Source organism: Nilaparvata lugens, chromosome 2 (assembly GCF_014356525.2).
Source record: "Nilaparvata lugens isolate BPH chromosome 2, ASM1435652v1, whole genome shotgun sequence".
NCBI classification, from domain to species: Eukaryota; Metazoa; Arthropoda; class Insecta; order Hemiptera; family Delphacidae; genus Nilaparvata; species Nilaparvata lugens.
In genome coordinates, this window is record NC_052505.1 from 63,227,519 (window position 1) to 63,245,524 (window position 18,006).

The 18,006-nt window shown below is 33.9% G+C and overlaps 1 protein-coding gene across 1 annotated transcript in view; it reads left to right on the forward strand.

Moving 5' to 3' along the window:
* The window catches only part of LOC111049280 (hemicentin-2-like), a 173,848-nt gene that overhangs the window by 83,915 nt on the left and 71,927 nt on the right, over positions 1-18,006 (forward strand). The gene's annotated exons all lie outside the window — the stretch shown is intronic.

Genomic DNA, 18,006 nt, shown 5'->3' on the forward strand with positions numbered 1-18,006 from the left:
GGTAATTTGAGTCATAAGTCTAAATTTCTGAATCCTGTTTTTAGTACGTTTTAGCTGGATGAAACAGACTTAGGTACAATTTTTTCCGCTAGGCTGCGCCCTTGTTCAGCCATCCCAATCAGCTGTTGACATTGTTGGCGTGTATTTTGAATGCAAATTTGTTCTATCCGTATTTTTTCTGATTTTCGATCATTAATTTTCAATTGGATTATCAAGTTTAAAATAAATTGAAGTTGTTATTAATAAAAAAATTATACAGACAAACATTTGATGGATTTCAGCCATCATTTTACCCATAATCAACCACTTCTCATATTCAATGGTAACTGTAGGAATAATTTAATGTGAAATACGTGTGCAAAGTTCCTTTGCTGCACTCAAGAAACCATTCCGCATTCGCCTTCGGCTCGTGTGTGAACGTTTCTTTCGGTGCAGCAAACTGTCACTTTGCGCACTAGTTGCACAGATAACTATTGTGTATGAGATATTGAGCCGTTCTCGAACTTTCCACTCACTCTGTATAATTATTTAAAGCACCATAAATATGATACTGCAAACCCCAATTCGAATTCTATTGGTTCAGCGGACTACAAGAAACTGATAAATTCGAAATTTGAAATTTAGAAGCTCTTTAGCTCAATTTATAAAAAAATTATCATAGAGCTTACTGATTTCGTTCCTGCATTGTGCATTGGAGATATTTCCTTCAGTGGATTTCCAATATTGTTTAAAACTTGATATTTATTACAGAAATGAATCACTCAATCAGGTAGTTTGATCTCACTCATTCAACGTAACATAATCTTTTTTGTGATGTTACAACAACACTGATCTGAACAGATAAACCTAATTTGATTCCATTAATCCAATGTATCATGATTATCCGTAATATTGTAACGACACTGATCTGAGAGTCAGAATCATTGGGAGATTAGACTTGGCATGAGCAACTTGGCCTACAGTAGCAGCTGTCAAGTACCATTGTGTATCAGCAACTTAATCAGATTACAAGCGTCGACAGTGTCATTGCTATTGGGTGGATGGGCGAGCACTGTTATTAAATTTCCACTCAACGTTCGACGCCAAAACCCTGGCATGTCATCTAATCCTCTGCTTTGTGACTTGCCACTCAGCATCCAGTGACAAAGCACTTCTCCATAATCTTCGCACGATATTCGAGAATGTGTTGTGACACTTGCATTTCAGGCTCTCCGAATTATCGTCTGTTGCAATGGTTGATTGATAGTGTAACGTCGCATTTCAAAGTGGGCAGAATTTATAATAAATCTATATAAAATGTAAAATATATGGTACATTGGCTCAACAACAAGCAATATTATTTGGACACAATAAAATGTTAAAAGTAGGCGTAAAGCTCTAATCTTTGTTATCTGTCAAATTGCCGATAACAGGGACATCATCTATTTCCACAGATGATAACTGGAACAGGCTCATTCAAACTAAAATCGGCATTTCACATTGATCTCCTCCCAGCCGCTTGAAAATTGAAATGGAATCAACACAAAATAAAATAAAGCATCTCAAAATGTATGTATTCAATGCTATTTCATAATGATAGTTTTAGAATAATTTATTATATAAAATTTATTCCCCTCTTCTCAAAATTTATTCGAAGAGATCATAATTATAAGATCTTCCACAATGAATAGATGGATACAACATAGCGACATAGGTAAATATCATATCACACAATTCTAGAAAAATCCATGACACTGATTATAATCTCAAGTAATTCGTATATACAAAAGTTCATCAATTTATGAATGTGTTAAACAAATCGTAACAGTTTAATGTAAAATCAATTATTATTGTTGAAATGGAGTGAAATAGATACAAAATACTAACAAACACTAGAGACCACAACTTAATGTTTATTGACGAATCAATCAGATCAAATTAGTTACTTTGCGGCTTCCTTATAGCGATTCCTAATGGCCATTTATTTCTATTGAAAATTGTTGATAATCGGATCGACTTAGTCATTAAAATTTTTGGTGTTTTGGAAATTTTGGGCCTGGGCTTGGAGCTCATTCATGGGCTTTAGGCTTCTCTACCCCTGGTATCGAATTAATAAAATTGAATCAAATAAGAGGAATTTCTAGAAAGTGATGAGTCTCATACTTTGGAATAAAGTGTTTCACCCAGTCATCCACATCTATTCGCAGTAGTTCAATGTCTTGTAAAGAGCTACAATGCTGATGTCGGTCACATTAATTACGAACCTAGTCGACAGTAGAGGAGTCATGTCAGGTGGCAATCATTGGCAATAAACCATTCGACCCGGTTGCAAGCTTTACAGTACCGCCACGGCGGCAATCACTCCATAATAGCACATGCTATCGCACTGTGTTCAACAAACTTGCGTGACTTTCCAACATCAATTTGTGCATCCATCAAAAATTTGAGACGTTTAACAACCATTTGCTGTACGTAGGTGCTAATGGTGCAGACTCTGAATGGAATTCTATTATTTTCTCCGTGTTTCATGAGAGTTCCAGGTAGCTTAAAAGAGCTGGCACGAGAATTACAACCATAAATTGCATTATTTGCATGCAAAAAGTTGATGAAGACTGGTGAAAATGCCGGTTTTTCACTATGCTAGCTTACTGCATTGAGTGTTGTATTGCGAGATTATGATTATGTTGGTATAGTTATAATACAACTGATTAAATTGCTATTGTAGATTGAAACTAAAACGAGAATGAGCACTAAAAACTGCTTTTTAGGAGAAAATGTTAAGGCTTTTTGAAAAATGTTTTTTCTTTCAACCTGGATTGGATGTAATATTGATATAGTAAGGTTGGTACATTTATAAAGTATCTGAATACAATTGAGAATTTTGTTAATCTGAGAACAAGCATTGGAAATTATCAAATGGAAAGTATCTGATGAGGACTTGAGGTTTAAAAACCTCCTTTACAATCACCACTTTACTTCGCTGTTGGATATTGGCTGTTGTAATGGGTATGAGATAACATTGTGTTGCTGTAGGTTGACAGCTCTATTGATTCATTGTGCTGAAACCAGTGAGTATGGAATGTTATATTCTATTCTCACTGGCTGAAACGGGTATGAACAATGGGAATTAATTCGAATTATCTATTGAATTTGATGCAATTTTTTTATAATAGTTATTTTCAATCATAATGCAACAATTATAGTCCCGTCACATTTTTTTTCTAGTGGAATCATTATTGTTATTCTTTGACGTTGTCGTATCATTCTCCTCTTCTGTTAACTTACCTCCTTTTTTACTATGAAAAATAGAATTTTTCAAGCTTCAGACATTTTTGTCTTTTAGTTACAAGATTATTAAATTTGCGTTCCTTTACACATGAATCAGTATTTTCATTGCTCCTTTACTCCCTCGGATCAGTTTCGAGTTTTCACGATAATAATTATTATAATTATCTGCAAATCAATCCCATTTTTATCCATCCATCGAATAAATTCAATACAACTTCAACATTATCCAACTACACTCTTTGATTTTGATCCTTATCGATGTTTTGCGACAGTAACGGAAGATTAATACATTATTCAGATCACCAAACAAGGAATTGGAATCAGAATTATGAGACAAGATAATCAAGCTCCAGTCATCTAGAAAAAAATATTAGTGGTGGTGCCTGGGGTAACATTATCAGGTTGAAATGAATTTTCAGTGAAAGACAGGTGTCACTTCACAATAAAACTTTGTTAAACGCATCCTGATCTACGAATACCATGAAGTGTCACATGGTTTACTATGACCATTGAATAAACAATCCAGAAGTATAGAAGTTTACTCTGCTATGAGTATTGTGTTTGGATAGGAGATACAAGTAGTAGAGAAATGAAAAAAAAAACAGTGAAAATTATTTGGATAGAATAATTTGCCATTATAATTGTTTCAACATTAAATAATAGATCATAACTGCATGAATGTACGAATCACGGGAATTGAAATCAGGATCAGGGATGGGGAGCCGAACAAAACATTGTGTGCAAAGATGGTTGTGGGAATCGGAGTAGCAGTGAATCGGCGGTCCATAATCATGGATATAAATTGCAGCACACGTGTCAACAACTTCATTGCGGAACAATTGAGCCCGTTTCTAATTGGAAGCTTGATGAGTGCGGGGTTTGGACCTGCCGGTTACAAGGCATTATCTGTGCTCAGCTGACCCACTAACATGCTGGCTTCAGGCCATAGCGGAAGATCAATAGCTCTGGGACAAACTCAACTGAACTGCTGCTGCGGTGCTAGATGGCTTTTGTCGAGATCAACTCACACCCTATAACTGTATACGTTGATATTCAATGTATATACTCCTATGACACTCCCTTGGGAGCGTATCACTGTTTCCCTTTTCACTCGTAACCGCTACTTCAAGGAAAAGTAGTGGGATAGGTCGATCGCCATTCATTATCTCAACACCGCAAGCTACCGGTTCAGAGTGATCAAAGCATCACATATTATCAAGCAGCAGTCGAATCAAATATGAAGTTGACTAGAAATATATGTTGCATGACAGTTGAAATCGAGTGAAATTCAAAGTTAATCAAAGTACGTCATCTATGATAAGACGTAAAAGTAATGGCAAAGTGGAATAAGTGCAATAATCTAATATTGGGTTTTATTTAAGCTAGTGGAGTTAGTCTGCTATGTAAGCTGTTGAAAATGTTCCCTATATTCAAATGGCTTAGGAACTCCAGCGTTAGGTGAGAGACAAATCACAATAAATCATGATATTGGTTAAAGAATTCCATCTTATATTGATATTGCTCCCAAATATAAGGTTTTAGTTTTTCAAGATTCATAAGAATAATAAATTGCATTATTATTATCTATAATTCTCTGGAACATTCTTTTGGAAATCTCCTGCTTCAATGATGTGTTTTAAATTATATCCATGATAACTTATCCTATTATAATAAGCTTTTTACGATATAATTCAGATGAATGGTAGAGATTGAGATCGTAGATCGTTACACCATACTCTATAGTCACATACTTAATCCATAGTTCAGTGGAGAGGAAACTGATAATATTATTAGTTGAGATAAAATTAAACATTTCTGACAACTTGTTATTAGAATAATTCCCATCGATGGTCGAATTCGATTATCAGCAGGCTACCATGAAAAATTATGAACATTCTAATCAATTATTTAATTTTCTGGATTCCACAACAATATTCTAAAGTGAACAAAGAGATGAATTTCACGTTTTTTCTAAGAGAATGTTATTGCTGAATGGTACATTGATTTTGAGGAATCAATGGTCAACTTATCAGCAGGCTTCCTACTACTATACATCATGGAAATTTCAATTGGTTATCCGATTTGAAGATATTCCACTGCTTTACTTCATGAGAAATGGAATTTTCCCTACAGGAAAATGAAACACAATATTCTTAATAAAGGAAAATTTGGATAATTATCCTTTCCCTGGAATCGCAAACTCCAGTGGAATCGCAGAGGTATGCGGATTCCTATTCCGACTTCCCTCCCACCAACACTACTTCCACTTTCCACCCTTCCAGAACCTCCGATATTGCTGACGTCATATTTCCTCTCACAAACATTTTCATGTCCAAGGATCAACTCGGTTCAATTCCATTCATTCACTGATGATTGCTACTCTGAATCCAATCACAATAGAGGAATGCAACTAATTCAAGAATAACAACAGTGATTGGTCAGTAGTTACGATTTCGGTATGTGAAATCTCAGTTATCTATTAAAACTTTTGAAATTCCGGTTAACCTTAGCATTGAGAAACGTGGTGGGTCTAGTTCGTATTTTCTATGACTAAAGATATATCAGCTGAATACACAATAGTAATGGATTAAGAACAATCTATCCATCCATGATATCCTCTGAACAACATTTTGTCAAAATAAAATTGAATAAAAATCAACATTGAAAATCGTATTCCTAATAAAATAGTCAAAACTATTGGAGATTTTTCGATTGCTAATTTAACGAGCGTTATTGAGTTTTTCACTTTTGACTTACCAAAGGCCAAAGTCATTGTCCATCTGTTTGTATGTTCTACAATAACTTGATAAAGAATTGATTGATCAGCTTCGATCTTTTCTACAGGTCAATTTCGTTAGACAACAAAATTGAATTTGGAACCATGGAAGAAACACAAACCTATTTTCAAATATTAGGTGTCACAATTTCGAGTAGCTAATCACTGTATAAATCAATAAAAATTAACATAATAGTTGAATCTGTAGTTAATTGTTATAGTGGGAAATCAATTGATTATTTTATTCATGTACCTCTTTTTCTCTCATTCTGATTATCGATCTCTTTTCATTTTGTGAATAATAATTCTTGGTAAATAAGATTGACATGAATCACAACCAATCATTATATCATTGATCTTACTCGATCATATTATCAAGACAGATCATTATTTGAGACTGTATGAGACACCTCAACCACTTGGCTGTAGAGAAGTTCCTCTACTGTCTTTTCATGTATGTCTGAGAGTCAGTTATTTAATCAATAAAACTAGTAGTTCTGTGAGCAGTAGAACTCGCGCAGTTTTAAATCACAGCCTCCTCCCATACTGTCCATCAGAGTAAATCCTGTATGTTTGTCGTGTCGGCGAGATATCGGTGTGAAAACGGCTAATGACTGTTGGGTTGATGTATCAAAAATGCAAACATCAATTTTAGTTATCAATTGCATGCAATAAATAGTGTATTTATTTGTGCATAAAAATTGCCGTCATTAATAGTCCACACGACAGCTGATTTTCACCAAGTTACATTGAGATATTAATTGCATGCGTCATCCACGTGACAGCTCATTTATGATGAATAATTCTATGGTCTGATATTTACGGTAACATTGGCGTTCGATGGAGACCCCTTTTCCTTTTGTATTATCCTTAAAATGCAAAATTTCAAGAAACCTCATATGTATGTCGACGCGAAATTCAAAAAGGAACATACATGTCAAATTACATGAGAATCTATTGCCGCGTTTCGTAGTGAATGCGGAACATATAAACATGAAGAGGAATGCAAAACCGTCGACTTGAATAAATAAATAAATGAATAAATATTTAATAGCCAAAAAACAGGATGTCACAATTTGACATATAGGCCAGTCAATATAACAGTAAATACACTCAGTCAATAAAAAACAATACAAAGTCACATTTACAATAAAAACATGTACGGTATATCAATCCTATTCATATAACAGTAATATCAATTAATTCTGAATATTTAAATCTACATTCATTCTCATGTCGATAAACTTTTTAACTGAGTAAAAGGGGGTTTTCAAGAAAAATATTTCTAAAATCTGTTTGAACTTCCTGTGATTAAGTTGCCTCACCTCAATAGGAAGCCTATTCATCAATTTAATTGCAACATTCGAGGGACTTTGATCAGTTTTATGCAGTCTGCTTCGTGTTACATTGAGCGTCTGATTGGATCTTGTAATAAAAGAATGAATTATATTTCTCAACTCCATTCTCTCCGGATTCGCTTCCAGAAATAGTAAGCAATGCAATATATATATAATGAATATAGAGTTAGAATGCGAAGACCTTTATAAATATCTCTATAATGTTCCCGATTCCGCGCCCTGGCGATGACTCTGACAGCCCTTTTCTGCATTATTAAAATGTCTTGTGCTTGTGAAGAAAAGCCCCAGACTATAAGGCCATACAAAATGTGTGGATGAAAAATACCAAAATAAGTGTGACGTAGTCCATGTTGGTCCAGCTGCCCACAAACACACTGCTGCTCAACCTACTTTTCACAACAGCAATGTGTTGTGCCCAACTTAGAGTAGGGTCGATAATTATTATTCCTACGAGTTTCTGCTCTACAAGTATCATTTGTTGCCGATCCCTTTTTGAGCCTGAAAGTGACTGTTGTGGTTTTGGCTTTGTTGAGGAACAGTTCGTTGGCATTCAACCAAGCCTGCACCGACTCCAGATTCCTCTCCGACAGTGCAACAGCTTGAGCATCATTTTTATGCTTATCTAGAACTGTGGTATCATCGGCATACATGTAGATTTTTGTTTAGACATTTATGCTAAGATCATCAATCATGATCAGAAAAAGCACTGGACCCAATACAGTGCCCTGAGGCACACCACACTTCACAGGCAAAACGCAAGAGTTGTCACCATTCACGGAGACGTACTGCACTCTGCCTCGCAAATAGGAAGAAAATAGCTCAAGAATAGGTCCCTCAACATGAAGGTGTTTCAATTTCGCCAGGAGGATATCATGTGACACACAATCGAATGCACGACTGATGTCACAGAAAGAGACAGCGGCAGAGGATTTATCTTCAAAGCAGTCAAGAATTTCTTCAACCAGTTTTATAAGAGCATGTGTGGTTGAGAGGCCTCTTCGGAAGCCAAATTGTGTATTTGCTTATCTTTTGTGATATTATGCTTAACAACTTCTAGAACGCAATACTCTGTAATGGGCTTGAATCTAAACACCCCAATACTTTCAGGAACATTCTTATTTTTTAGTAGATTATCTGATGTAAGTGTATCATATTTATAAAGTTTTTCTTGACTCCATTAGCAATATTTGAAAAGAAACTATTGAAACTGTCTGGAGATATAATGTTTTTGAGTAGTTCTTTTTTCTGATTTACTCTTGTTTACTAATGTTCAACAGTGTTTTCGACTTATTTTCAGAGTTCTCTATTAAACTTTTGTTGAATTCTTTTTTTGCTTTTTTTATCTTTAGTCTGTAATAACTTTTTTCTCGATTATACATATCTTTATAATCAGAGGATGTGTTGGGAAGAAAGTATAAAAAATCAAGCCTATTCTTATGATTTTTCAATTCTTGTGTATACCAGTTTAGATTGTTACTTGAACGTCTACCAGAACCAGTTTTCCTATTACTGTAATCAATTTATTCTAGTTACTATTTTATAAACTTTTTTAGTGTTTGTCTTAGATTTCTGTGGATCAATATAATTCACTCTACTCATTGAAATAAGTTGGCCCAAGTAATCACTAACATGCAGAACACTCAAATGTTTTTTGAAAGTTGTGAACACATCATTCAGACAGTTGGTACCCCTTGTCGGTTCATGAACACTCATTTCGAACCAATACATACAACACGAATTAACAAAGTGTTCTGCATCCTTACTATTTCTTTTAAAATGCAGGTTGAAGTCACCACATAATATTAATTTCCGGTTTATCTTATTTAAATAACTTAAAGCTAGTTCCATAACCCTGCAAAACGTTTCAAAATTACCTTGAGTACTTCTATAAACAGTAATGCCCATGATGTCAATATTCAAGAAATGAACTCCTGCTAATTCACAGTCCAACTCAACCGAAATGTTATTTAAATAGCCTAATACTTTGTATTGGGACGCATCATTATTTGAATACTATGGTCACACCACCATGAATTCGTATAGAGCGACAGTAGCCGTTTACTAAATATAGATGCTTAATATTAGAGTTTACTTCAAGCTCAGCATCAGTCATCCAATGCTCCAATACACATAAAATGTCCAACTTATAATTAACAATAATCTCCTCCAGCAGTCCTATTTTATTTGATAAGCTCTGTACATTTTGATGTAAGATATTTATATTACTTCTCCTAGAGTTAATGGCATAATCATCCCTATAATTCAGCCGATATGGATTGTAATCAGTCTCGGCTTATGGCCTTAGTAGTTTTTTGGAGGAATAAGTTTATTGGTTGGAATTATCACTTCTTTTTCGAATTGTTTTAAGATCTGTGAGGCAACGTACCGCTCTCCAAGATTATTCAAGTGGTGCCCATGTTTCGAATGAAAACGTTTCCCCAACTTACAAAACTCTAACACAAGGCATTTTCAAAATGTTTACATGTTTTATGTATCTCAGAATTCGCCCATTGAATTGCTTTATTTACACAAGACCATTCTGGGAGGTCATGCCTGTGTGGAATGTCAAATAAAAATACTCTGGTATGTCTTAAATCAGCCAGCCCCCTACGCAGGACTGATATGAAACCTTTGGCATCATTTCTGGCAATGTCATTACCTCCTCCAATCAACACTGCCGCATCCATAGGCCCCAAATCTGAGCAGTCACCCACGCTCCCCCTGGTCACATCCTCAAAACAAGCTCCAGGCTTTAGTGTACCTGTTACTTTACATTTTTCATCTTTGTCACGCATTAATTTATCAACAACAGTAAGACCCTGGCTACTCATGAATAGTTTTATTTTTTTTAACTGGTTTAACAGTTTTTGACTTCGGAGCAAGAGATTTTTTTTCAAAATTTTTTGAGACAGTAGATTGAGAAACATTACCAATACAATCATTCTGCTGCTTTAAAAAATTAACGATGGCACCCAATACCTCCAATCTATACTTTTTTGAATAAATCTGCCAAATTCAAAACTATTATTGATGGATTTACTTTTGTTCTTGGTTCTGATTTTTATGTAGCTTTCAAGGTGAAAGAGCGCTAAGAAACCACAGTCAAATGAGTTTCGCTGTTGCAGACAGTCCACATGAACTATCCTATCCGAATTGAGAACCAGTTTCATTCTTTCCACCAAAATATTAGATGACCTGTTGTTATATTCTCTCATAGAATCAAAATTATAGAAAGTACTATCAATAATGTAATCAAATACAACAAGACTCCAGTGTGAGCCACTCTATCCATCTACAGAATCAACTCTGCAATTGTCATTAAGAATAAAAGCAATATTTCTGTTTACTGACGAATATGTTTATCTGTTTATCTTAGACCTCACTTCGCTCGGTCAATTATGATGAATTATTATTATCATCATTGGAGTCAATATTTGCATTCTAGGATCTACTTCTCCGTCGAGTGAGTTTCAAAACACACACTCGACAAACACATTACTTTCGAGTTAGGTAGATGAGTGCATTAATGGGTATCTGAGATGAGTGTGGGTTCGTGCATCTCCTAAGTTTGCATAATATTGAAATGGATTAATGCAGCCAACTCAGCCAAGCTGTTTGCGATTGAATCAGCAAAGCAAACTCATCAGCAAAGCAAGACCTTGCTATCAGCACTGCTGATTTATTTCCAACTTTCTTTCCCAAGTTTTCCTAGCCTGCCGCATTTGAGGATAAAGTCGTTGTTTACTATGAAGAAAGCGGTCCACCTTCTCTCCTACTAAATCTGTCTCCCCCCCCCCACTACTATGTCGCCTCATCACTTATCTCAGGTGATTGAGCACCCAACTCTTCCGTAAACTTTGCTGTGACTTCAAGCTCGTTGCATGTTATTTTTGAAAAAGGATGATAACATTTTATTAATGGTCAGCTATTTTCGAAGAAGGATTCTTGCTTAAGAAAACACTGAACTAAAATGAGCCACACAACTGAGAATATCTGTCTGATTCTCTTTACTAAGAATATAGTAGAAAGCTTGTCAGCTATAGATGATGAACTGCATCTGATTTCAGATCAAGCAATTCTCTTCAAGTAAGTTTGAAGCTGGAAAGCTCCAGTGCTCATCTTAACTAGAAATGCGGTTAGTGGCTGAGCGTCGGATAACAGGGTTTTTGGATAATCAAGTTCCTCAAAACTATAGCCTACTTACTATGAAACAGTGGCACTCCTCATCGCAGACATCAGAGTAGATTTTAACATCAATCAATCTCCTGGGGCAACGTTTCTGATCTCTGAGCAATACTAGAACACCGAGGATAAGATTCAAAATATTTTACATAAAAATGTGGGTGGATTAGCATTTTGAGTCGACCGAAGTTTCATTTTTCGGATGTTACTCAAATTTAATGTATAATCTATACCTAATTGTTTTAATGATTTGTACTTGAGTAACTTGAAGTAATATAGCTTCACTTTTCTATTTATTATTGAAGATTGGCAATGCGGCTGGATCTACCCCAAAATCTTGTAGTCTTCCCCTTCAACAGCCAAATTAGTTTTGCCACTAGTGCAACAGAGTTTGCAGGAAGGACATTTGCGGAAATAATAAAAGGCGACCAGAAGTGGGTCGTATTTTTTCGTCACAGGGATATTCATCAGCGTTAAAGGGCCAACAGTGGCGTCTCATTCATTTCTATTAGGCACCATTTCGCGTCGCTCGACGGCTCTGAGTCAGTTGTGTAGACATGAAAAGTTAATTGCAACTGCCATTAGAGGGTCTGGTGTGCGGCATATACAGAGTGCCGAGTAATGTGTGTGCTCCACCTCGCCATGTGCCACTCCTTCACGACACACACTTCAAGTCACTACGTTGAAAAATTGAATGTACTTGTTGACTGTCTAGAAGAATATTTGCAGTGCTTTTCACCAGTCAGTCAGTTTTTCCTGGAAACGACAAGCATTCTGTGCCCTCACTATTTGTGCGCTTTTCAATTAATGACTTTTCAGTTGACACAGATATTCTGACCTAAAATGGAATAAAATGAAACGAAAATGGTGCAGCTCACTTTTTTGGTTTGATACTAGGCAGTTCTCGTGATTTCACTGTTATTATGTTACAAGAAATAATTCTCAAATTGCTGAAATTGATATTTTAAATAAAGCTTAGCCCGATTTTGTGGTTTTCTGGAGAAAAATCTACCAATGGAATCTATCTGTTTGATTATAGACCAACATCGAGGCTTCTTTGGGCTTTTTTAAACTGAATAATATACTGAATGATAAGGATTTATAATAATAATAATAATAATAATAATAATAATAATAATAATAATAATAATAATCCTTTCCTTTCCTTCCTTTTTCCTTCGTCCTGGTACCCCCAGAAGAAGGGAGTTTATTATAGAAAATATAACAAACAAAAATGAAAAATACACTTATAAAAAGAAATCTTACAAACAAAACAAATGAAGAATAATAAAAAAAAGCAAGAATGACAAAAGATAAGAAGATTCCCTTTCAGTAGAACATTTCAAATATTACAAACCAGACGAATTATAAATTCTCCAAAACCTTCTAAAGAAGGTTTGACTGGAGGAGTCAAGTTTTACATTATATTAAAAAAAAACCATAGAAATAGTACATTGATACAATCAATCTTGATACAATCAAAATTAATTGATACATTGATAATAATTCATTTAATTGTATTGTGTAGCAATAAAATAATAAAACAATGGGATTTCAGTTGTTGCTTATCACAAACAATAATACACAAGAAAAAATATATATAAAAAAAGAAAGAATTATGAAAATCATTCAAATTCACTCAAATTATTTAACAGAAAGTGTTTCATCTTATTCTTAACAATTGAAATTCTATCCAGACCAATTAAATCATCTGGCAACTCATTGAAAATAGTTGGTACAACATAACTAAGTTCACATTTACCATGATAATTATTGTATTCGGGCACAATAAACCTCTTATAAGCAGCACCTTGTCTTCGCTCATGCAAAATTCTACTTGACATTTTAAAGTTATTAGAAAAATAATTATTTAATAAGATATCATATCTGAAAAGCTCGTTTACAGGAAGAATGCTATATTTTTTAAACAAATTTGGCTTAGGGTAACTCTCTTGTTTTGAATGAACTATTTTCAGCAAGGAATTTTGTAATCTCTTAACTCTATCAATTTCATAGCCACTTGCATTACCCCAAACATTGACACCGTATCTTACTACGGATTCAGCTAGGGCTTTATAAACAACTATCAATGTCTTCTTTGAGACAGATCGCTGTAAGTTATATAAACCAAATAGACATGAGCGAAGACGCTGGCATACACTATCAATGTGAGGACCCCACTTTAAACAATCATCAATGAAAATACCTAGATACTTTTGAATTGTAACTTGTTTGACCTTTTCATTACAAGTACAAGGAGTTCCAAAGTTATTCTCATGTAGACAATTTAAGGAATGCATAGTAATATTAGTGGACTTTGAGGTTTGACGTGGCGGTCTCATATGCATACAAGTGGTTTTTTTAAAATTCAAAGTCAAGCCATTATCATGGATCCATCTTTGCATTCTATCAAAGTCTCTTTGTAGCAATATTCTTGCTTCATCAAAACTTGTGTGGCTGGCTACCATAACTGTGTCATCAGCATACTGAAATATCTTAGTTTCCTTTGAAACACCAACCATTGTGATTACTGACACCAGATAAAGCAATGGTCCAAGATTGGAACCTTGTGGCACACCAGAGGTGACAAATTCATGGCGACTGTAGGATTTTCCTACTTTAACAGTAACCTTTCGGTTATTCAAATAATCTATTAACCAGTTAATACCTCGTCTTGACAAACCAATTTCACTCATGGACTGTACAATTTTATGAAAAGATAAAGTGTCAAACGCTTTCTTGAAATCTAGAAATAATATTAAAACATGGTAATTCTTATTTAATTTATTATTTATATAGTTACATAATTGGGATAAAAGCTGACCAGTTGATTTGTCGCGTTGGAATCCAAATTGAGCTGAAGGGATTAAATTGTGATTTTTTAAATGCATAACTAATTCATTACAAATATACTTTTCAACTATCTTATCAGGTGAAGAAAGTATTGAAATAGGCCGATAGTTAGAAATTTCTGATCTGGATCCATTTTTGAAAATCGGTCTTATTATGGAAGTTTTCAATTTATTTGGAACTTTACCTTCCTCTAATGATAAATTGATTAATCTTGTGATAATTGGTATGAACTTGATACTGTGATTTTTTATATCAGACATCAAAATATTATCAATCCCTGGAGATTTATTTGAACTCATACTTCTGATGATATTACCTATTTTTAATTCATCTGCATCAGGTAAGTCAAAGCTAGGAAAATTAACATTGGTATCATTATCATTTTCTAAATAAGTAGTAATATTACACTCATGTTTTGCAGCTCTAACACCTTCTGTGAATTCACTGCAGAAATGGTCCACAACCTCCTCAACCTGCCTATCACCAACCACTATGTGTTTCATTATATTATCATCAACTGACAACTTTTCTTGTCTACCCATGGCAACGTTGATTAATGACCAAGTATTTTTTATGCTATTAATGTTTGTCTCAAATTCATTTTTTAGAAAATTACACTTTGCCTTTTTAATATCTTTATTTAATTTGTTACGATATTTCTTATATGCTTCCAAGCCCTCTGGTGTACCAGAGTGTCTATACAAATTATCCCTTTCTTTCAATCTCCTATGCAACTCTAGAGTCATCCAATTCTTTTTAAGTTTAACTTGAGATTTGTTTTTAACTTTGATTTTTGATTTTTCATATCCCAAGTCATAGACTCGGCATAACTCATTATAGAGCTCATCACAGCTATTCAAACTTAAAATGCTATTAACATCAATATCGCTGAGGTAACGATTTATTCTATTTTTTAAGTAAATATATTTATAATCACTCCCAATAGTTGAATTCACACTAAGATTTTGATCTATTGGACATGAACATAAAACAGAAAAATGATCACTTATTCTACTTTTTACTACACCAGTATAGATTGGTTCATCATACTTCATCCATCGAACAAAATAATGATCTAAACAAGATCTAACTGGTACTCCCTGCAGGAAAACCTCTCTTGTATTACTCCAAATACCTCTAACAAATCCCATGGAATAGAGCGTATCTAAGTATTCTTTTATAATAGAAGACCTATCCTCATTCAAATTGAGGTTGATATCACCTGACAACAAGAATTTACAATCAATGGGTACTTTATTAATATTTTCATTGAGCTCTTTGATAAAATTAGACTTAGATAAATTAGGAGGGCGATAAATACCCAAGAAATAAGTTTTGAAATTTGCATTAATACTAGAACGTATAAATCCTTGAACATTTTCAAAAGTAACAAAATTATAATCTATCCTTTCAAAAATAAAACAATTTCTTAGAAACATACAAACACCACCACCACCTCTATTTTCTCGCAACCAGAAATGCTTATTGAAACCCTCAATTTTGAAATGATCCATCAGGTAAGATTTAGTTTGTACTTCTGTAAAAAATATCAAGTCAAGTGATTGAATAAATTTATCATAAGCTAGTATGAATTCATCAAAGTGCAACTGGATTTTTCTAATATTGAGAGTAAGTGAATTGAAGTTGGATTTGACACCATTCATATTATGTCTATTGGTCCCTAAAGAAGAAGAAAGAGGTACAAACAATTCGAGCTCAGTAACATCATGGAAAATACTCTCTTTAACAAATGAATCTGAGTCTGGATTCAATTCATTTGCAAAATTTTGAGTAAACAAATCATGAACGGATTCGTCTCCTTCATGATCAAACATTGGCACGAATCAAAAATGAAAATGCATATCTGAACAATGCTTCTGAAATAATTCAAACGATTTTAGTGAGGTCATTATCCCTCAATATCTCAATGACAGGCTCCTTTTCATTCTTACGAACTAGAATCTTTCCATTTCTGTACCATACATATTTGTATCCATTCTTAACAGCTTGCTGCTTGGTCAGCCACTTTAGGTTTTTGAAATAGGCGGAAAGATTTTCAGATACAAACACCAATTGATCATTCTTAGAACAGGAGGAAATTATCTGAGATTGCTTAATTTTAGGGCCCTTTCGAGCAGAACTTACAATTTTTTCCTTCAAATTCCTACTTTTCAGAACGACAATGATAGAATTATTTTGTTTCTTATTTCTAGTCGGTAAACGGTGCGCAATATCAATATCTCCTATCACAAACTCAGGTACAATTTTTTCAACAGTTTTTGTCACTAGCTCATAAACATTCTCATCCTGATTTTCTTCAAGTCCAAAGATTTCTATATTATTTCTACGACCGTATTGTTCAATAGAGTTCAATTTGTATTCCAGATCCTCGATTTTCTTGTCTTTTATAACTAAACGTTTTTCCAAAGATGCTATTTTACTATCATTTCCTTTTACACGTGATAGAACTTCGTCGAAGCTATTACTCATGAATTTCACGGAATCGTGTAAAGTTGTAATTTTCTTCATAAGACACGTGAAAAATAAATACTACAAATGAAAATTTTTGTAAAGTGTTCAATAAACTAAATTGAAAGTTTATTATAGTTTCTATCTGGGATTTGATATTAAAGTTCTAATTTCTACCACTTGAATCACAACATTAGTCACTCTATATTCTACTAAATCGGTGATCAACCTTGCAGACATTATTGTCTCTTGCATTTAGGTGGCTTTGAACAGCTGACTAGCTGAACCAACATGCACATCAACAATATTACAATACACACACAGTCATAGAATACAAAAACATAACCTATCCTCCAAAAAAACATTTATTATACTACAAACTGTAATATACACTCCCTTAATCATTTTCAACTGCTTCTAAAGCACTTTTTTGTTTACAATATTGAAATTATTCTTATTTATTTATTCATCCATAGTTTTTTCTTTTCCATTTCCCATTGTACAGTGCAGTTTATTATTGTCTACTATGTGCAAACTAACCTATCTACTAACTAACCTATTAGAATATTAACAATGATCTTCAACATATCTTTTCATTCAAACAATTCCTATAAAATAATTCTTAAGTTTAGTTTTTATTTCATTTCTTTGTAAATTTTTTAATTCTGGTGGCAAATCGTTCAACAGGTAAGGGATTCTGTATTTTAATAGGTTCTTACCATAATTATTATTATAACGCTGTGCTCTAAATAGCCTATTTCTCAAACCATAACTTATTTCGTTTATTTCCCTTAATTCATCTTCAAAATAATTTCTGGACAAATCAGTGTATTTTGCGAGAGATTCTGGTGTCATAATACCCAATATTCCAAGCTCAACTCCATTAAATAATGTATTTGCTACTCTTCTAACTACATCATACAACGGCTGTCTCAAATACACTGGTGCTAAACTATGAATTGTAATACCATAGAATATTATACTTTGAATCATAGAGAAATAGATAATTCTTTTAATATTTATTGGAAAACAGTGGCTAATTCTAGAGCATTTGTATAAAGCAGCTTTCATAATTCGCAGCATCCTATTATTGTGTGAATT